General features: G+C 48.9%; 1 pseudogene across 1 annotated transcript in view; it reads right to left on the bottom strand.

Annotated features, from left to right (window-relative positions):
• The window catches only part of LOC309653935, a 111,698-nt pseudogene that overhangs the window by 85,708 nt on the left and 3,458 nt on the right, over positions 1-22,532 (bottom strand). The window contains exons 3-4 of the transcript in view: positions 10,781-12,030; positions 1,593-1,690 (exon numbers count right to left, since the gene is read on the bottom strand). The product of the transcript in view is annotated as an uncharacterized misc_RNA (transcript). The remainder of the gene's footprint in view (positions 1-1,592; positions 1,691-10,780; positions 12,031-22,532) is intronic.

Below are 22,532 nucleotides of genomic sequence, written 5' to 3'. Positions count from 1 at the left end.
GGCTCAGAGTCCTCCTAGGGGCAGCTGACGACAGGGCCAGAGCCAAGGGAACTGCTGTATCAGGAGGCCCACGAACAAATCAGGGGCATAGCCGCCTGTCACTTCCCTACCAGGAAGGAAGCCAGGTATATTACTATAACCAAGGCACACTGGGGTCTTCACTGTATGGAGAACTTGGCTCCTGCCCGCAATCCTATGGCTCCGCGTCATACACAGGAAGTAGGGCCTCTGCGCAACCAGAAATGGGAATGGGACTGAAGGAGATTCAGCCCACAAATATCCGACCACCAGCTTCCACCTCTGCAATCTGCCACCCTGTGTCTGCTCAACGCATCACAGAAACAAGTTTTCAAGGTGAGTATACAAACGGCAGAGAAAGTTGAAGAATGAGGTCGGCATTCACAAACGGGGTCAAATCGACAGCTGGGAAGGGGTGTAGAGACAGGTAGAATTTAGATCCTGAGCCTTTAATAACCACTACCTTCTCTCAGTGCTCTCTGTTTTTAGACTCTATATAAGAACAGCTAGGGCTTCCCTGGTGGCGCCTGCCAATGCAGGGGACACGGCTTCGAGCCCCGGTCTGCGAAGATCCCACATGCCGTGCAGCAACTAAGCGCATGTGCCACAACGACTGAGCCAGCATTCCAGAGCCCGTGAGCCGCAACTACCGAAGCCCACGCGCCTACAGCCCATGCTCCGCAACAAGAGAGGCCACCGCGATGAGAAGCCCGCACACCGCAACCAAGAGTAGACCCCGCTAGCCGCAACTAGAGAAAGCCCGTGCACACCAATGAGGACCCAGTGCAGCCAAAAAAATAAATACGTAGAATAAATAAGTTCAATCAATCAATCAATCAATAAACGTAAATTAAAAAAAAAAAACAAACAAAAAAACAGAACACCTAATGCAGGTGGGAAGGTGGGAGGGACACTGTAAAGGTCATCTATGCTACATGTACAAGAACCCCAAGAGCACACCAATAGGTACCACATTTTTCACTGCTGTAGCCGAGCATTCCCCCTGTACTACCACACTGTAGCACTCCCTTCCCTCGTCTACTGCTACAGTCTCTTTGGAAGGTGTCTCAGAACTCTTGTTATGAGAGTGCCAGTTGAAGTGTCCTCACTTCCGTCATTTATACCAGGATTTAAGACCTTGTGGTCCGAGATCCTGTCCAGAGAGCAAGCAGGCTAAGACTCTGTCTTTGTTTCTGTATTTCATCAGAAAGGGCTCTACCCCCTCTCCTAGTTCATGGTGTGAAGTGTTCTTAGCCTCTCGGGAAAGTGGGGAGAATTGAAAGGACTCTATATGAGAATGCTAGGCTTTGTAAAACATTTCAGTTTTTTAAAAAGAAGACTCATTTTGTATTGGACTTACAACAGTCCTATGAGATACAAAGAGAGCCAAGGATCAGTGACATGAAATGATCACCAGTAAGAATTACAACAGTCACCGCTTACCTCGTAGCATAGGGCACACTGTCCATGATCCTTAAGAAGAGTTAGTAGAAATGCCTTGCCCATCTTGCCCCTGAACCCCTTGAAAGGTACACGACTGCTGTGTTGGTGTTTTGGGGGAGCATCTCACTTACCCGGGACTGACTTCAACCTTGATTCCTCTGTAGTGATGGAGACTTCCCCGCTGATGAAAAATTCCCTGGGATTGCAACCTCCAAGCCAGACCGCTTTCCTATGGAATGACAGAGAACTTCAGAGAACTTGTCAAGATGAAACACCAGTCAGTCTGCGGGAGAAAGGGAAGAAGAGAACGATGGAAATCGTTTCTGGGAAACTATTTTTACATTATGTTTTGTTTGTTCCTGGTAAATAAACTGAAATCTTCTTAACATTCAAACAAAATCTAAACCACTAAATTCAACAACACAGGAGTATAACTTTTGAAAAAAATTTCTTTGGCTGCGCAGCATGTGGGATCTTAGCTCCCCAACCAGGGATTGAACCCACGCCTGCTGCATTGGAAGCGCAGAGTCTTCACCACTGGACCACCAGGGAAGTCCCAGGAATAGAACTTTTAAAGGAGAAGGTATAAACCCCTGGGTTATATGAACTGGAGATTTTTAGTAAGAAGTCAATAGATCTTTTGTTAGGCACATTTTATGTTAGGCTGTCTCCCTGCACAGGACGCAGGCGCCTTGAAAATGGAAATCACATCCCTCTATAGTACGTCCCTCTTCTTTCTGCTTTGCAGTTTGCTGCTCCACTTGTTCAACCCCACCTAGTAATAACCTATACTTCCCTTGTTCCTGTTTTCCCATCTGGAAAACAGACAAAAGGCAACCAAACAACGCAAAGGTCTCAACAAATAAGGGATACCCAAAACCAGAGATGGCCAGAACTTCTGTATCCCTCATGAAACCTAGCCCGGTGTTCAATACTTAGGTATCATTAATACATGCGTGTTGACTGAAACAGTTGAAACGCAATTCTTCCACTTCCCAGTTTAGTTTTAGTCCTCATACAAAACCTGATCATCAAATTCCTTAATGCTAGGAATCACAGTGAAAAATAATTTCTCAACTGACTTCTGTCAGATGAGTGAGAACTAAGGTTAATTCAGTGTATCTGAAGCATAGAAAGTGAGGGCAAACGTGGCACAAGATGGGGCTAGAGAAGCAGAGAGGTTTCTAGAGCACGCAGAGTCTTAAAGGCCACCAGTGTGTGTTTTCTATTCTCAAAACAATGTTTGTGAGCGATGTTTATGAGCAATGTTCCAACTTGCTTTGAAGCTTTCTTGTGTGAAGAATGGATTGGAGGGAAACAAGATATATGGACACTAGTTAGGACCTAATTGCAACAGACAGGCAAGTTCAGTATTAGGATGTTGAGGGAGAGCTGACAGATTCCAGAGAAATTCAGGAGATAAACTGAGGCGGGCTTAATGGGGTATGAGATGGAGGAAAGGAAGGTCTTAGGGAATTAAAGGGTTTACTGCACACATGAGCAGAGTCTCAACATTAATCATTTGAACGTACAGAGGTAGATCTCCCACATGACACCGGTTAGGAAGCAACGGTACGCCCTTTAGAATTCCTAGAGACAGCACAAATCAACTGTTTCGATGGAAAATTCGGCGGGACCGGTGCGTTTTTTCACTCCAACTTAGTTCCAAATTCCTATTACTCACATTTTCTGTGCCAAAACAACACAGCTGGAGGAACTGAAGGGGATTCCGTTTTGGTAATTGAGGAGTGTCCCCAACACTGACAGTCCCATCTTAAAAAGCACTCCCTCTGCATTTTACCCGAGGAGCAATGGCCAGAGCCTCACTTTGAAAACGATGGGGAGAAATCAGAACATAACACACTGTCCCTTTCAGCTACTGTGAACTGAGCCGCGAGACGACCAATACGCCCTGACACAGCGCGGACGGGCCAGCGCGCGGCGGCAACAGGGACAGGAGACAGCACAAGAGACGAAGTCCAGGCCCAGGGGCCAAGGCCTATTACCTTTCCGGCATGTGCAAAACATAAAACAGAAGCAATATTGTAACAAATTCATTAAAGACTTAAGAAAAAAAAAAAAATCACATGCTAAAGTGCATACTCTAAAAACTATACTATATTGCTTCTATAAAACAAGCACTAAACGTCAGATACAGAAAAAACCCTTTTCGTGTCCTCACACCTAGGTCAAAATTACAAAGAGTTAATTCAGGAGACAGAAAGAGAAGGAATAAATCTGAATGAATCTGAGTCAGAACACAGTGCTATAGTATAACCTTAGGCACATTCCACAATACCCATGCCTAAACATGGCAAATTCCACAATACCCATGCCTCAACCTCCCTATCTATAAAGGAGTTAACCACACCAGCGCTAACCATTACTTGCCTCCTGGTAGCTTGTGAGTGTTAATATTACTTGTAAAAAAAAAAAAAAAAAATTATTTTGTAATAAATACACAGATCATCAGTTGAAAGAAACAAGGAAAACTACAGCGTTATTATTATTGCCTTGTTACTAGAGCTAAACACCAGAAATCAACATAAAGAAGTTATGTACACCAAGAATGTAGGGTTTGAATATGTACTTTGAGAGGCAATCTTATAATTAGTTGTTGTACCTCTAATTGCTTCTCCTTTTTTTTTTTTTTTTAATTTAAAAAAGCAATACAGGGACTTCCCTGGTGGTTCAGTGGTAAAGAATCCGCCCTGCAATGCAGGGGACGCGGGTTCGATTCCCGGTCGGGGAACTAAGATCCCACACGCCGCGGGGCAACTAAGCCCTCGCGCCAAACTACTGAGCTCGCACACCTCAATGAGGTAGCCCACGTGCAGCAAACTACAGAGCCCACGCGCTCTGGAGACTGCACGCCACAACTAGAGAGAGAAAACCCGCACGCCACAACTAGAGAGAAGCTCTCATGCTGCAACGAAGAGCCCGTGCGCCGCAATGACAAAAAAGATCCCACATGCCTTAACGAAGGTCCCGCGTGCCGCAACTAAGACCCAATACAGCCAATCAACCAATCAATCAATCAATCAATCAAGTGGGGCAGGGGGAGCAATACAGGAATTTCCCTGGCAGTCCAGTGGTTAAGACTCCAAGCTCCCAATGCAGGGGGCACGGGCTCGATCCCTGATTGGGGAACCAAGATCCCACATGTGGCACAGCGTAGCCAAAAAAAAAAAAAAAAAAAAAGCAACACATACCATACGGCATTTACCCCAGAGAACGCATGTTCGCACAAAAAAAGGTACACAAATGTCCACAGCATCTCTCTCAGTAATAGTCAAGAAATGGGAAAAAACTCAGATGTTCTTCAATGGGCAAGTGATTAAACAAACTGAAGTATAGCCAAACCATGGAATACCACTCAGCAATTAAAAAGAAAGCGGCACTGGGACCTCTCTGGTGTTCCAGCGGTTAAGACTTTGCACTCTCAATGCAGGGGGCCCAGGTTCCATCCCTGGTCAGGGAACTAGATCCCGCATGCTGCAACTAAATACCCGCACAGCCAAATAAATAAATAAATAAATATATATATATATTTTTTTTAAAAAAAAGGAGCACTATTGATTCATGCAATTTGGATGACTCTCCAGGGAATTACATTGATTGAAAAAGGCCAATCCAAAAGGTTACATACTGGGAATTCCCCGGCGGGCCAGTGTTTAGCACTCAGCACTTTCACTACCTGGGCTGGGTTCAATCCTTGGTCGGGGAACTAAGATCGCATAACCGGCAGCGCAGCCAAAAACAAACTTTTTTTTAATTAAGAAAAAAAAAAAAGGTTACACACTATATGATTTTATTCACATAGCATTCTTTTTTTTAGTTAATTAGTTAATTTATTTTATTTTTGGCTGCGTTGGGTCTTCGTTGCTGCGTGTGGGCTTTCTCTAGTTGCGGCGAGCGGGGGCTACTCTTTGTTGCAGTGCGCGGGCTTCTCGCTGCGGTGGCTTCTCTTGTTGCAGAGCACGGGCTCTAGGCACGCGGGCTTCAGTAGTTGTGGCACGTGGGCTCAGTAGTTGTGGCTCCCGGGCTCTAGAGCGCAGGCTCAGTCATTGTGGCGCATGGGCTTAGTTGCTCCGCGGCATGTGGGATCTTCCCGGACAAGGGATCAAACCCATGTCCCCTGCAATGGCAGGCAGATTCTTAACCGCTGCGCCACCAGGGAAGTCCCACATAACATTCTTGAAATGACAGGTTGCCAGGGACAGATAGGGCCGGGGGACTGGGAGATGGGCCATCTTCCCCAGGGGCTATTTTCCCTTGATCATCTGCACAAAAACTTTAGTGCAACTTTATCCACTGCACTATCAGATCATTATGATTTGGTGGGGAGTGGGGGAGCAGCAGTGGCTATAAAATGGCATCAGGAGAGATCCTGTGGGATGGAAATGTTCTGTATCTTGACTGTGTCAATGGCAATACCCAGGTTGTGACAGTATACTATGGTTCTGTAAGATGTTACCATTGGGGAAAACTGGGTAAAGGACACACAGGACCTATCTCACTATTATTTCTTACAACTGCATGTAAACCTACAATAATCTGTAAACAAAAAGCTTAATCAGAAATGAAGGCAACACATGCCTCTTGTAACAAGTAAAACAATAGCCTGTGGTCAATCTCTTTCTCTACCCGTCCCATTCCCTCCCTCTTGAGATAACCATGCAAACTCACTGCCCATACAAACAGGCATGCATTTAATACTTTCTGTTTACTGTATCAAAATGGGATCATACATACTACATTATTACCCTGCAGCCTACCTTCTTCACCCATCATCCCTATATCATAGAGACCTTAAAAAAAAAAAACTATTTTAAGTGCCAAGCAGGATGGCAGGTATAGAAAATTTTCTGACTAGGGCAAATCTGACAAATGTTTACCGTGCTAATGTGCCATAGCTCAGCCAGGTGCACTCAGTGAGAGCATAATATACAAGTAGCATTCTAAAGAGATCTGCAAAAAATGCAAGGTCTTCAGCAGCTCTTCGAGGATCCCATCCCCCTCTCTGCCTCCTCCATGGAACCATCCCATGGAGGTTTAACAGTTTAACTCCATTTGCCCCCTCCTGCTGTTTGTGCTTTTGTTGTATACTTCTGTTCTACATCTCCACAAGACATTATTATTGTCATTTATTTACAAAACAACATATAAATATAAAGGTGTATGTACCTGGGTATATGTACATATATATATTAAACACACACACAGACTTTAAGTGCTCTTTGCTCTTTCCTGCAGTTCTGTTCTTTTTTTTTGGGGGGGGGGGGCAAGTTTTTATATTGGTAAAGTTCTGTACTACTAGAAATATAAGATTTGAAAAGAAAAATGAGACTTGAGGATTATCTGTGGAGCTTATCCTCATTCTCCTGCTGACGCATTATGTGTTTATAATTTGAGAACTGCAGATAAATACAAACTGGTCTTCTCCATACTTGCTCACTAAGGAATTCCTCATTTCTAGGAAACGTCTATTTCAAGGAAAGGAAACAAACAAAAACACCTAGTGCACTAGATGATTAAAAGGTACACATTTTATAGCCTGAGTTCGAGAAAAAAATTACCCAAGAAACGGCCTTTTTCCCTAGGAGCCAGCTTCTACTAGGGGAGTCTAGGGTTCTCTAGGCAAAGAAAAAAAACTTGCCAGTTTAAACAGAATAACAGAAACGTTCAGCCAATCAAATATACAGAACTCATCACTTGCAGTGAGGAATGAAAGGCCTGTATCAACAGAAAAAATAAATGGCACAGGCAACGTCTGGAACAGAAAACAAACAGGAGGTACTTTAAAAAGCCAAAATTGCAAAGACAGATTAACAGGGTATGAAATTACACGCCGGGCAATGCACCTGTTAAAGGAAAAGAGGCGCACACCAAGTCTGAAGTCTTAAGAATTCGGTGTTTAACATTACTTCTGCATGCTGCCCAGCAGGAAACTCGGGTCCTGGCTTAATCCACAACGCACACTTCATTTAAGGAGGTGAACTGCTTGGTCTGACTCAGTTTCTTATTCTGTAAAATGAATGCAACACAGCTGTCGTGAGTCGCCAAAGAATTCTGCACAAACGCTTTGTAACTCCAAAGTGCTGTGCAAATCAGAGCAGCCCTTCTCTCCTTCACATTCGTTTGACTTGGAATTTCAGAAGTTTAGCTGAAAATATAGACGACTCGGAAGCAAGGGACTGAGAGTGACCCACACAGGTGGACAGAAATGCAAAAACTGGAGCACCTCATACAAACCACAAGAGAACACGTTCACGTGCACACGTTATCAGTAACAGAAAACGCCACCGGTAGCAACCGTAAACCACTGAGAGGACCAGCAACGACATGTGTCCAAATCCAGCCGGCAGCACAGCCTCGTCGGCGGCAGTGCCTTAAACACAGCTCCCCGCACTCCGCGGCCTAACAAGATCCACTTTTTCCAAAAAGTTTAGCAACTTGCCAAGTACGCTGGCATAGTTCACCTTTTTTAATTGCTAAGCAAACATGCAGGAGAGTTGAGACAATCAAGGGAATGTTCAGCCTTCCTCAAAAATAAGATCCAGGAAATTCACGTTTTGCTTGAACAGTTTCATGTCTAAAACTGATCACAAACCTCTGTTTGATGTTGTTTTCTCGCTGCTGGCCAATGAGCCCGGGAAAGACAACGAATTCTTTCAAACAGGGAGGGCTCTCTGCACTCTTCAGCTAAACCAGCGAGGCTTTACCACCGTCACGTTTAAAATAATGAGGAGGACGCCTCGATGGAGTTTACCGGGCTGCGCTAATCACGAGGGGCCTCGGGCGCCCAGGGCGGGCCCCAGCGCCGGTGGCCGCGGGACCGGACGCCCTCCCCGGGACCCCCCCAGGACCCCCTCCCCGGGACGCGGCCGCGGGACAGGACGCCCCCCAGAACCCCTGACCGGGACGCAGCTGCGGGACAGGACGCCCCCCAGAACCCCTGCCCGGGACGCGGCTGCGAGACAGGACGCCCCCCAGGACCCCTGCCCGGGACGCGGCCGCGGGACACGAAGCTCCCCCCTCCCCAGGAACCCCTCCCCAGAGCGCGGGCCTCGCCGCCGTCACGCGGCACCCGCCGCGCTCACCGCGGGCCGGGAAACCCCTCAGGCCGACTGACCCCCGCCCGCCGCCCAGCCTCCCTCCGGCCCGCGCCGCCCGCCGCGCCTACCGCGTTCTTCTGCATCATCTTGTCCATCTTCTGGGCAATGCGGACCACCTCGTCCTCCATGGCCCCGGCAGGCCTGCCCCGCGCCGGGCCGCGGGGGACGGGAAACGAGCGGAGCTGGCGGGGCGGCGGGTAAGCCCAGGCGTCGGCGAGGGCCCTCAGCAGGCCTGACCGAGGCGCTTCCTCACTCACGGCGACGGCGACGGCGACGGCGGCGGCGGCGGCGGCGGCGGCGGCGCTCCTCACCCGCAGGCAGTGCCAATCCAGCTCCCAGCTCGCGGCGGCGGCGGCGGCGGCGCTCCTCCCCCGCAGGCAGCGCCAATCGAGCTCCCAGCTCGCGGCGGCGGCGCTCCACCCCGCAGGCAGCGCCAATCGAGCTCCCAGGTCGCGGCGGCGGCGGCGGCGGCGCTCCTCCCCCGCAGGCAGCGCCAACTGAGCTCCCAGCTCGCGGCGGCGGCGGCGCTCCTCCCCCGCAGGCAGCGCCAATCCAGCTCCCAGCTCGCGGCGGCGGCGCTCCTCCCCCGCAGGCAGCGCCAATCGAGCTCCCAGCTCGCGGCGGCGGCGGCGGCGCTCCTCCCCCGCAGGCAGCGCCAATCGAGCTCCCAGCTCGCGGCGGCGGCGGCGGCGGCGCTCCTCCCCAGCAGGCAGCGCCAACTGAGCTCCCAGCTCGCGGCGGCGGCGGCGGCGGCGCTCCTACCCCGCAGGCAGCGCCAATCGAGCTCCCAGCTCGCGGCGGCGGCGGCGGCGCTCCTCACCCGCAGGCAGCGCCAATCCAGCTCCCAGCTCGCGGGGGCGGCGCTCCTCCACCGCAGGCAGCGCCAATCCAGCTCCCAGCTCGCGGCGGCGGCGGCGGCGGCGCTCCTCCCCCGCAGGCAGCGCCAATCGAGCTCCCAGCTCGCGGCGGCGGCGCTCCACCCCGCAGGCAGCGCCAATCGAGCTCCCAGCTCGCGGCGGCGGCGGCGGCGGCGCTCCTCCCCAGCAGGCAGCGCCAACTGAGCTCCCAGCTCGCGGCGGCGGCGGCGCTCCTCCCCCGCAGGCAGCGCCAATCAAGCTCCCAGCTGGCGGCGGCGGCGGCGGCGCTCCTCCCCCGCAGGCAGCGCAAATCCAGCTCCCAGCTCGCGGCGGCGGCGGCGGCGGCGGCGGCGGCGGCGGCGGCGCTCCTCCCCCGCAGGCAGCGCCAATCAAGCTCCCAGCTCGCGGCGGCGGCGGCGGCGGCGCTCCTCCCCCGCAGGCAGCGCCAATCGAGCTCCCAGCTCGCGGCGGCCGCGGCAGCGGCGGCGGCGACGCTCCTCCCCCGCAGGCAGCGCCAATCGAGCTCCCAGCTCGCGGCGGCGCTCCTCCCCCGCAGGCAGCGCCAATCGAGCTCCCAGCTCTCGGCGGCGGCGGCGGCGCTCCTCCCCCACAGGCAACTCCAATCGAGCTCCCAGCTCTGTTCTTTTTTTTTTTTTTTTTTGAATTTTGAGATTTTTCATTTGAAGTAAGTCTTAATGCTATTAAATTCACAAATATGCTAATTTAAATACCCAAGTCTATTATCTAAGACACACATTGCAAACACAAATATCTATTCTCTCCACATGTCAGAGCCCATTCATTTCATGGTTTGGAAATGGGGAGAATAGATCCCCTTAAACTGCAAGTCAGCAGGTGTTTCTTTACAGTTAACTTCAGCAAAATTCATACAAAATATTAATTAACAATGATCTTCTTGTTAACTCACAAGGAAACACCTTCAAAGCTGCATTTTGTTAAAGTTTCTGTACTAAAATGTAGAAAAACTGAACTACACAAATATTGAAAAGTTAAAAATTCCTTAATTTTTTATTCCTGGTACCACTACCACAATTTACAGGGCAATATACCTGATGTAATGAAAAGAAAAAGAAAAAGACAAAGCTACAACAGATAAAAGACCTCAGGAATGTACATCTAATTGACACTCCATTGCATTAATCAATAGCTGCACTTTTTGCAAACTGTGGCTAGGACAGTCCTGAGCAAGAAGGGTTTCCTGTTTAAGCTGCAGTAACTTTTCTGACTTCTGTGGCAGATTTTTACAGTTCCTCTAATGCATTCGGGACGACTGTCTCAAAGTAACCTGCAGCTTTCCTGACACCTCCTCGCTCTCTCTCCTGCCAAGAACTGTAGCCCTTTTCTTGTGAGTTTTGAGAACCTTCTGCTACCATATCCACCACTTCCACCACCAGATCCATAACCACCACCATAGGGACTTCCCGAGCTTCTTCCACCAAAACTGCCTCCCTTCATGGGTCCATCATTTGATTGCTGTTGTCCACTATAATTTCCAAAATCATTATAGCTCCCACCACCACCATAGTTACCTCCAAAATTTCCTCCTTCATTGTAACCATCATATCCTCCACCACCGCCACCATATCCCCCATCTTGGTTTCCATATCCTGGTCCACCACCACCATAGCCTCCTCTACTACTGTAACCAGGACCACCGCCATAGTTACCACCGTCGCCTCCAAATCCGTTCTATCCACCATCACCTCCTCCATAACTACCTCTGCTGCCACCACCTCCACCACCATAGCCTCCTCTTCCACCAAGTTTCCACCACGGCCAAAGTTACCTCCACCACCTCCAAAGTTTCCTCCACGACCCATAAAGTTGCCAGATCCACCTCCACGACCTCTTTGTGATCCAGCAGATTGCGTTTCTTCTTTAGGAAGGGCCTTTTTCACTTCACAATTATGCCCATTAATAGTGTGGTATTTCTGAACAACAATTTTATCAACTGTATCATGATCATCAAAAGTTACAAAAGCAAATCCTCTCTTTTTTCCACTCTGCCTGTCTTCCATAACTTCTATGGTTTCAATCTCGCCATGCTTTTCAAAGTAGTCTCTCAAATTACATTCTTCTGTATCTTCTTTAATACCACCAACAAAAATTTTCTTCACTGTTAGATGGGCACCAGGCTTTACAGATCCTCTCTAGAACCAGCTCTCTTTGGTTCCACTACACGCCCATCAACCTTGTGTGGTCGAGCACACATTGCTGCATCCACCTCTTCAACCCAAGAGTAAGTCACAAAACCAAAGCCCCTGGAACGTTTTGTTTGGGGGTCTCTTATCACCACACAATCTGTAAGTGTGCCCCATTCCTCAAAATGTTCTCTTAAGCTATCGTCTGTAGTTTCAAAGCTCAGACCACCAATAAACAGTTTTCTCAACTGTTCTGGTTCCTTTGGATCATGGCCCTCCTCCCCACCCCACCCCCGGCGGCGGCGGTGGCGGCGGCGGCGGCGGCGGCGGCGGCGGCGGCGGCGACGGCGACGGCCGGAGTCGGGCTGGGGGCGACCGGGCGGCGGTTTTACCTCCGTTTTGAGACCGGACTCGCCTCTTCCAACTCGAGTTCAATATGGGACGGAGAGGCCAGCTCTGTTCTATGTTGGGCCATTTTACTTCAGCCTAAAAAAATTTCTTCTAGTATTCCCTAAGGTCTGCTGGGGATCAGTTTTCTTATTTTTCATTTATCTGTATTTGATTTTTTAAAATTGATTCCAATTTTCTGTTGAGATTCTCCATATTTTAATCTATTAATCCCCATCTTTTACTCTCAATATAGTCATTTTAAAGTTCTGTGCTAACTCCAGAATCTGAATTCCCTCTAAATCAATTTTTCTTGTTTTTTTTTTTTTTTTTTTTTGTCTTAATTTTTAGTCACTTTTTCCTGCTTCAGGAATTTCATAATTTTTGATTGTGTGCTGGACATGGTGAATAAAAAATTCATAGAGACTGAAGATGCTATTACTTTGAACCAGAGAAGATTTACCCCTTTCTCTGTTAATCAGAGTGGCTGATCATTTCAGTCATTTCAGGAATTTTACTAGGTCAGAACTGGGTTGGAGCTTTACTTGTCTCATGCTACCTATGATTTTTCCTGATTTGTGGCCTCCCTGGATTTTTGCTGTGAGCCTGACAGGTCTTTGATTCTTCAATAAATACAGTCAGTTATTGACTTCAGTCTTTCAGATGTTTGAATTCAGCTCTTTAGGCTCTCAGTTCTCACAGCTTCAGAGTATGGCAAATGTAAGGAGAGACCAGCTATGTATTTGTTACCGTTACACTTTCTCAATGAAAATTTGTCTCATAAACACTGAAACATTGCAGATGATTTCACTTTTTCTGACTCAGCCCCCTTCTTGGGGATGGCACTTCTGGGTTTTTACTGTGAGTCTGGTAGGTCTCTGATTCCTCACTTTGGAAAGTTCTCTCCCTCAGGCATTAGGTATTTAAGCTTCCTGCTTTCTATAGGTTCAAAAACTGGCAAATGTCTTGAAGAGGAGACCTAATGATTGTCACAGGCCCCTTTATCTAGCGGGATTTGGTTTGTTCGTGCCATGACTGTGCAGGAAATTTCACTCTGCTTTCTTGGCTCAGTCCCCCATCATCCTGTACCACCCTGACACTAAGGAAATGTCCTGTGGGGGAAATCGGCTTGACATTCTGCTAGATTTCACTCCATCATGCCAGCAAATGAGTTCATCAAAAGGTATGGTGATTTCTCTTTTCCAGTGGAGTATGTCCACTACATAAGGAAATACAAAAGACAGTATAAATGTATTTTTGTTTGTAATTCAGTTTTTCTCCTATATGACTTAAAAGACAAATGCAGTATAAGCAAGTCCCAAATACATAAAGAAAAACTAACAGAATTAAAATGATAAAGCCTGACACTATTTTTTAAATAAATAAATAAATTTATTTATTTATTTATTTGTATTTTTATTTTTGGCTGCGTTGGGTCTTCGTTGCTGCGCGCGGGTTTTCTCTAGCTGTGGCGAGCAGGGGCTACTCTTTGTTGTGGTGCGTGGCCTTCTCGTTGCGGTGGCTTCTCTTGTTGAGGAGCACGGGCTCTAAGTGCATGGGCTTCAGTAGTTGTGGCTCTTGGGCTCTAGAGCGCAGGCTCAGTAGTTTTGGCGTGCGGGCTTAGTTGCTCCGCGGCATGTGGGATCTTCCCAGACCAGGGCTCGAGCCCGTGTCCCCTGCATTGGCAGGCGGATTCTTAACCACTGTACCACCAGGGAAGTCCGAAAAACTGACACTATTAAAGGGAGAAATATTTCAAGCCAATAGCAAAAGGTCATATATTGTATAATTCCATGTCTATGAAATGTCCAGGATGAGCAAATCCATATAGACAGAAAGTAGATTAGTGGATGCCAGGGGATGTTGGGGAGGGGAAAATAGGGAGTAACAGCTAACATATACAAGATTTCTTTGTGGGGGGCGTGACAAAAATGTTCTGGAATTAGATAGCAATATTGGTTGTGAAAATACTAAGAACTAGTGAATTGTACACTTACTTTAATCGGTGAATTTTTTTTTTTTAATCTTGTAGAAGTTTTTATTTCAGTGATTACAAGAACGCAGTAAATGGAAACTATGCTGGTTTACATTAGGCATGCACCTCTACCTGAAACTGCTGTTAGTTTTTGACTGGCCTAAATCTTTATAACTTATTTTTGCATTAGGCACATCTTTAAATTTTTTTGGACCCTGACATACAGGGTAAGTTAACTTCTTCCTTGTGGCAGTTTAGTATGAGAATTATGTTCGCTGGCTAGATTCCTTTAACTAAAGGCCTCTAAGACTCTCAGGCTACCTGTACTAGCTCAAGACTGTACTTTATATATAGATATAAAGATGATAAAATAAAATAAAATAAAGCTTTTGGGAGGTCTGACGTCTTCTGCCAGCGTTCAGTGGGTGTTCTGTAGGAGCAGTTCCACGTGTAGATGTATTTCTACTGTATCTGTGGGAAGGAAGGTGATCTCCACGTCTTACTCTTCTGCCATCTTGCCCCTCCCTCCCCCCAGGAATATCACTTTTAAAGGAGAAGGTATAAACCCCTTGGTTATATGAACTGGAGATTTTAGTAAGAAGTCAATATATTTTTTGTTAGGCACATGTTATGTTAGGCTGTCTCCCTGCACAGGACGCAGGCGCCTTGAAAATGGAAATCATATCCCTCTATAGTACGTCCCTCTTCTTTCTGCTTTGCAGTTTGCTGCTCCACTTGTTCAACCCCACTTAGTAATAACCTATACTTCCCTTGTTCCTGTTTTCCCATCTGGAAAACAGACAAAAGGCAACCAAACAACGCAAAGGTCTCAACAAATAAGGGATATCCAAAACCAGAGATGGCCAGAACTTCTGTATCCCTCATGAAACCTAGTCCCGTGTTCAATACTTAGGTATCATTAATACATGCGTGTTGACTGACACAGTTTAAACTCAATTCTTCCACTTCCCAGTTTAGTTTTAGTCCTCATACAAAACCTGATCATCAAATTCCTTAATGCTAGGAATCACAGTGAAAAATAATTTCTCAACTGACTTCTGTCAGATGAGTGAGAACTAAGGTTAATTCAGTGTATCTGAAGCATAGACAGTGAGGGCACAAGTGGCACAAGATGGGGCTAGAGAAGCAGAGAGGATTCTAGACCACGCAGAGTCTTAAAGGCCAACACTGTGTTTTCTATTCTCAAAACAATGTTTGTGAGCGATGTTTATGAGCAATGTTCCAACTTGCTTTGAAGGTTTCTTGTGTGAAGAATGGATTGGAAGGAAACAAGATATATGGACACTAGTTAGGACCTAATCGCAACAGACAGGCAAGTTCAGTATTAGAATGTTGAGGGAGAGCTGACAGATTCCAAAGAAATTCAGGAGATAAACTGAAGCGGGCTTAATGGGGTATGAGATGGAGGAAAGGAAGGTCTTAGGGAATTAAAGGGTTTACTGCACACATGAGCAAAGTCTCAAAATTAATCATTTGAACGTACAGAGGTAGATCTCCCAAATGACACCGGTTAGGAAGCAACGGTACGCCCTTTAGAATTCCTAGAGACAACACAAATCAACTGTTTCGATGGAAAATTCGGCGGGACCGGTGCGTTTTTTCACTCCAACTTAGTTCCAAATTCCTATTACTCACATTTTCTGTGCCAAAACAACACAGCTGGAGGAACTGAAGGGGATTCCGTTTTGGTAATTAAGGAGTGGCCCTAACACTGACAGTCCCATCTTAAAAAGCACTCCCTCTGCATTTTACCAGAGGAGCAATGGCCAGAGCCTCCCTTTGAAAACGATGGGCAGAAATCAGAACATTACACACTGTCCCTTTCAGCTACTGTGAACTGAGCCGGGAGACGACCAATATCCCCTGGCACAGCACGGACGGGCCAGCGCGCGGGGGCAACAGGGACAGGAGACAGCACAAGAGACGAAGCCCAGGCCCAGGGGCCAAGGCCTATTACCTTTCCGGCATGTGCAAAACATAAAACAGAAGCAATATTGTAACAAATTCATTAAAGACTTAAGAAGAAAAAAAAATCAGATGCTAAAGTGCATACTCTAACCATTATACTATATTGCTTCTATAAAACAAGCACTAAACCTCAGGTACAGGAAAAAACCCTTTTCGTGTCCTCACACCTAGGTCAAAATTACAAAGAGTTATTAATTCAGGAGACAGAAAGAGAAGGAGTAAATCTGAATGAATCTGAGTCAGAACACAGTGTTATAACCTTAGGTAAATTCCACAATACCCATGCCTCAACATGGCAAATTCCACAATATCCATGCCTCAACCTCCCTATCTATAAAGGAGTTAACCACACCAGCACTAACCATTACTTGCCTCCTGGTAGCTTGTGAGTGTTAATTATTATTTGTAAGAAATACACAGATCATCAGTTGAAAGAAACAAGGAAAACTACAGCGTTATTATTATTGTCTTGTTACTAGAGCTAAACACCAGAAATCAACATAAAGAAGTTATGTACACCAACAATGTAGGGTTTGAATATGTACTTTGAAAGGCAATCATATAATTAGTTGTTTTACCTCTGATTGCTTTTCCTTTTTTTTTTTTTTTTTTAATTTAAAAAAGCAATACAGGGACTTCCCTGGTGGTTCAGTGGTAAAGAATCCGCCCTGCAATGCAGGGGACGTGGGTTCGATTCCCGGTCGGGGAACTAAGATCCCACACGCCGCGGGGCAACTAAGCCCTCGCGCCAAACTACTGAGCTCGCACACCTCAATGAGGTAGCCCACGTGCAGCAAACTACAGAGCCCACGCGCTCTGGAGCCTGCACGCCACAACTACAGAGCCCACGTGCCACAACTAGAGAGAGAAAACCCGCACGCCACAACTAGAGAGAAGCTCTCATGCTGCAACGAAGAGCCCGTGCGCCGCAATGACAAAAAAGATCCCACATGCCTTAACGAAGGTCCCGCGTGCCGCAACTAAGACCCAATACAGCCAATCAACCAATCAATCAATCAATCAATCAAGTGGGGCAGGGGGAGCAATACAGGAATTTCCCTGGCAGTCCAGTGGTTAAGACTCCAAGCTCCCAATGCAGGGGGCACGGGCTCGATCCCTGATTGGGGAACCAAGATCCCACATGTGGCACAGCGTAGCCAAAAAAAAAAAAAAAAAAAAAAAAGCAACACATACCATACGGCATTTACCCCAGAGAACGCATGTTCGCACAAAAAAAGGTACACAAATGTCCACAGCATCTCTCTCAGTAATAGTCAAGAAATGGGAAAAAACTCAGATGTTCTTCAATGGGCAAGTGATTAAACAAACTGAAGTATAGCCAAACCATGGAATACTACTCAGCAATTAAAAAGAAAGCGGCACTGGGACCTCTCTGGTGTTCCAGCGGTTAAGACTCTGCACTCTCAATGCAGGGGGCCCAGGTTCCATCCCTGGTCAGGGAACTAGATCCCGCATGCTGCAACTATATACCCGCACAGCCAAATAAATAAATAAATATATATATTTTTTTTTTTTTAAAAAAAGGAGCACTATTGATTCATGCAATTTGGATGACTCTCCAGGGAATTACATTGATTGAAAAAGGCCAATCCAAAAGGTTACATACTGGGAATTCCCTGGCGGGCCAGTGTTTAGCACTCAGCACTTTCACTACCTGGGCTGGGTTCAATCCTTGGTCGGGGAACTAAGATCGCATAACCGGCAGCGCAGCCAAAAACAAACTTTTTTTTAATTAAGAAAAAAAAAAAGGGTTACACACTATATGATTTTATTCACATAGCATTCTTTTTTTTTAATTAATTAGTTAATTTATTTTATTTTTGGCTGCGTTGGGTCTTCGTTGCTGCGTGTGGGCTTTCTCTAGTTGCGGCGAGCGGGGGCTACTCTTTGTTGCAGTGCGCGGGCTTCTCGCTGCGGTGGCTTCTCTTGTTGCAGAGCACGGGCTCTAGGCACGCGGGCTTCAGTAGTTGTGGCACGTGGGCTCAGTAGTTGTGGCTCCCGGGCTCTAGAGCGCAGGCTCAGTCATTGTGGCGCATGGGCTTAGTTGCTCCGCGGCATGTGGGATCTTCCCGGACAAGGGATCAAACCCATGTCCCCTGCAATGGCAGGCAGATTCTTAACCGCTGCGCCACCAGGGAAGTCCCACATAACATTCTTGAAATGACAGGTTGCCAGGGACAGATAGGGCCGGGGGACTGGGAGATGGGCCATCTTCCCCAGGGGCTATTTTCCCTTGATCATCTGCACAAAAACTTTAGTGCAACTTTATCCACTGCACTATCAGATCATTATGATTTGGTGGGGAGTGGGGGAGCAGCAGTGGCTATAAAATGGCATCAGGAGAGATCCTGTGGGATGGAAATGTTCTGTATCTTGACTGTGTCAATGGCAATACCCAGGTTGTGACAGTATACTATGGTTCTGTAAGATGTTACCATTGGGGAAAACTGGGTAAAGGACACACAGGACCTATCTCACTATTATTTCTTACAACTGCATGTAAACCTACAATAATCTGTAAACAAAAAGCTTAATCAGAAATGAAGGCAACACATGCCTCTTGTAACAAGTAAAACAATAGCCTGTGGTCAATCTCTTTCTCTACCCGTCCCATTCCCTCCCTCTTGAGATAACCATGCAAACTCACTGCTCATACAAACAGGCATGCATTTAATACTTTCTGTTTACTGTATCAAAATGGGATCATACATACTACATTATTACCCTGCAGCCTACCTTCTTCACCCATCATCCCTATATCATAGAGACCTTAAAAAAAAAAAACTATTTTAAGTGCCAAGCAGGATGGCAGGTATAGAAAATTTTCTGACTAGGGCAAATCTGACAAATGTTTACCGTGCTAATGTGCCATAGCTCAGCCAGGTGCACTCAGTGAGAGCATAATATACAAGTAGCATTCTAAAGAGATCTGCAAAAAATGCAAGGTCTTCAGCAGCTCTTCGAGGATCCCATCCCCCTCTCTGCCTCCTCCATGGAACCATCCCATGGAGGTTTAACAGTTTAACTCCATTTGCCCCCTCCTGCTGTTTGTGCTTTTGTTGTATACTTCTGTTCTACATCTCCACAAGACATTATTATTGTCATTTATTTACAAAACAACATATAAATATAAAGGTGTATGTACCTGGGTATATGTACATATATATATTAAACACACACACAGACTTTAAGTGCTCTTTGCTCTTTCCTGCAGTTCTGTTCTTTTTTTTTGGGGGGGGGGGGGCAAGTTTTTATATTGGTAAAGTTCTGTACTACTAGAAATATAAGATTTGAAAAGAAAAATGAGACTTGAGGATTATCTGTGGAGCTTATCCTCATTCTCCTGCTGACGCATTATGTGTTTATAATTTGAGAACTGCAGATAAATACAAACTGGTCTTCTCCATACTTGCTCACTAAGGAATTCCTCATTTCTAGGAAACGTCTATTTCAAGGAAAGGAAACAAACAAAAACACCTAGTGCACTAGATGATTAAAAGGTACACATTTTATAGCCTGAGTTCGAGAAAAAAATTACCCAAGAAACGGCCTTTTTCCCTAGGAGCCAGCTTCTACTAGGGGAGTCTAGGGTTCTCTAGGCAAAGAAAAAAAACTTGCCAGTTTAAACAGAATAACAGAAACGTTCAGCCAATCAAATATACAGAACTCATCACTTGCAGTGAGGAATGAAAGGCCTGTATCAACAGAAAAAATAAATGGCACAGGCAACGTCTGGAACAGAAAACAAACAGGAGGTACTTTAAAAAGCCAAAATTGCAAAGACAGATTAACAGGGTATGAAATTACACGCCGGGCAATGCACCTGTTAAAGGAAAAGAGGCGCACACCAAGTCTGAAGTCTTAAGAATTCGGTGTTTAACATTACTTCTGCATGCTGCCCAGCAGGAAACTCGGGTCCTGGCTTAATCCACAACGCACACTTCATTTAAGGAGGTGAACTGCTTGGTCTGACTCAGTTTCTTATTCTGTAAAATGAATGCAACACAGCTGTCGTGAGTCGCCAAAGAATTCTGCACAAACGCTTTGTAACTCCAAAGTGCTGTGCAAATCAGAGCAGCCCTTCTCTCCTTCACATTCGTTTGACTTGGAATTTCAGAAGTTTAGCTGAAAATATAGACGACTCGGAAGCAAGGGACTGAGAGTGACCCACACAGGTGGACAGAAATGCAAAAACTGGAGCACCTCATACAAACCACAAGAGAACACGTTCACGTGCACACGTTATCAGTAACAGAAAACGCCACCGGTAGCAACCGTAAACCACTGAGAGGACCAGCAACGACATGTGTCCAAATCCAGCCGGCAGCACAGCCTCGTCGGCGGCAGTGCCTTAAACACAGCTCCCCGCACTCCGCGGCCTAACAAGATCCACTTTTTCCAAAAAGTTTAGCAACTTGCCAAGTACACTGGCATAGTTCACCTTTTTTAATTGCTAAGCAAACATGCAGGAGAGTTGAGACAATCAAGGGAATGTTCAGCCTTCCTCAAAAATAAGATCCAGGAAATTCACGTTTTGCTTGAACAGTTTCATGTCTAAAACTGATCACAAACCTCTGTTTGATGTTGTTTTCTCGCTGCTGGCCAATGAGCCCGGGAAAGACAACGAATTCTTTCAAACAGGGAGGGCTCTCTGCACTCTTCAGCTAAACCAGCGAGGCTTTACCACCGTCACGTTTAAAATAATGAGGAGGACGCCTCGATGGAGTTTACCGGGCTGCGCTAATCACGAGGGGCCTCGGGCGCCCAGGGCGGGCCCCAGCGCCGGTGGCCGCGGGACCGGACGCCCTCCCCGGGACCCCCCCAGGACCCCCTCCCCGGGACGCGGCCGCGGGACAGGACGCCCCCCAGAACCCCTGACCGGGACGCAGCTGCGGGACAGGACGCCCCCCAGAACCCCTGCCCGGGACGCGGCTGCGAGACAGGACGCCCCCCAGGACCCCTGCCCGGGACGCGGCCGCGGGACACGAAGCTCCCCCCTCCCCAGGAACCCCTCCCCAGAGCGCGGGCCTCGCCGCCGTCACGCGGCACCCGCCGCGCTCACCGCGGGCCGGGAAACCCCTCAGGCCGACTGACCCCCGCCCGCCGCCCAGCCTCCCTCCGGCCCGCGCCGCCCGCCGCGCTTACCGCGTTCTTCTGCATCATCTTGTCCATCTTCTGGGCAATGCGGACCACCTCGTCCTCCATGGCCCCGGCAGGCCTGCCCCGCGCCGGGCCGCGGGGGACGGGAAACGAGCGGAGCTGGCGGGGCGGCGGGTAAGCCCAGGCGTCGGCGAGGGCCCTCAGCAGGCCTGACCGAGGCGCTTCCTCACTCACGGCGACGGCGACGGCGACGGCGGCGGCGGCGGCGGCGGCGGCGGCGGCGCTCCTCACCCGCAGGCAGCGCCAATCCAGCTCACAGCTCGCGGGGGCGGCGCTCCTCCCCCGCAGGCAGCGCCAATCGAGCTCCCAGCTCGCGGCGGCGGCGGCGGCGCTCCTCCACCGCAGGCAGCGCCAATCCAGCTCCCAGCTCGCGGCGGCGGCGGCGGCGGCGCTCCTCCCCCGCAGGCAGCGCCAATCGAGCTCCCAGCTCGCGGCGGCGGCGCTCCACCCCGCAGGCAGCGCCAATCGAGCTCCCAGCTCGCGGCGGCGGCGGCGCTCCTCCCCAGCAGGCAGCGCCAACTGAGCTCCCAGCTCGCGGCGGCGGCGGCGCTCCTCCCCCGCAGGCAGCGCCAATCCAGCTCCCAGCTCGCGGCGGCGGCGGCGGCGGCGCTCCTCCCCCGCAGGCAGCGCCAATCGAGCTCCCAGCTCGCGGCGGCGGCGGCGGCGCTCCTCCCCCGCAGGCAGCGCCAATCGAGCTCCCAGCTCGCGGCGGCGGCGGCGGCGGCGCTCCTCCCCCGCAGGCAGCGCCAACTGAGCTCCCAGCTCGCGGCGGCGGCGGCGGCGGCGCTCCTACCCCGCAGGCAGCGCCAATCGAGCTCCCAGCTCGCGGCGGCGGCGGCGGCGCTCCTCACCCGCAGGCAGCGCCAATACAGCTCCCAGCTCGCGGGGGCGGCGCTCCTCCACCGCAGGCAGCGCCAATCCAGCTCCCAGCTCGCGGCGGCGGCGGCGGCGGCGCTCCTCCCCCGCAGGCAGCGCCAATCGAGCTCCCAGCTCGCGGCGGCGGCGCTCCACCCCGCAGGCAGCGCCAATCGAGCTCCCAGCTCGCGGCGGCGGCGGCGGCGGCGCTCCTCCCCAGCAGGCAGCGCCAACTGAGCTCCCAGCTCGCGGCGGCGGCGGCGGCGGCGGCAGCGGCGGCGGCGGCGGCGACGCTCCTCCCCCGCAGGCAGCGCCAATCGAGCTCCCAGCTCTCGGCGGCGGCGGCGGCGCTCCTCCCCCACAGGCAGCTCCAATCGAGCTCCCAGCTCTGTTCTTTTTTTTTTTTTTTTTTGAATTTTGAGATTTTTCATTTGAAGTAAGTCTTAATGCTATTAAATTCACAAATATGCTAATTTAAATACCCAAGTCTATTATCTAAGACACACATTGCAAACACAAATATCTATTCTCTCCACATGTCAGAGCC

Source organism: Balaenoptera physalus, assembly GCF_965194825.1.
Source record: "Balaenoptera physalus genome assembly, contig: HAP1_SCAFFOLD_1508, whole genome shotgun sequence".
Classification (NCBI taxonomy): domain Eukaryota; kingdom Metazoa; phylum Chordata; class Mammalia; order Artiodactyla; family Balaenopteridae; genus Balaenoptera; species Balaenoptera physalus.
This window is presented reverse-complemented; position numbering and strand designations above follow the sequence as displayed.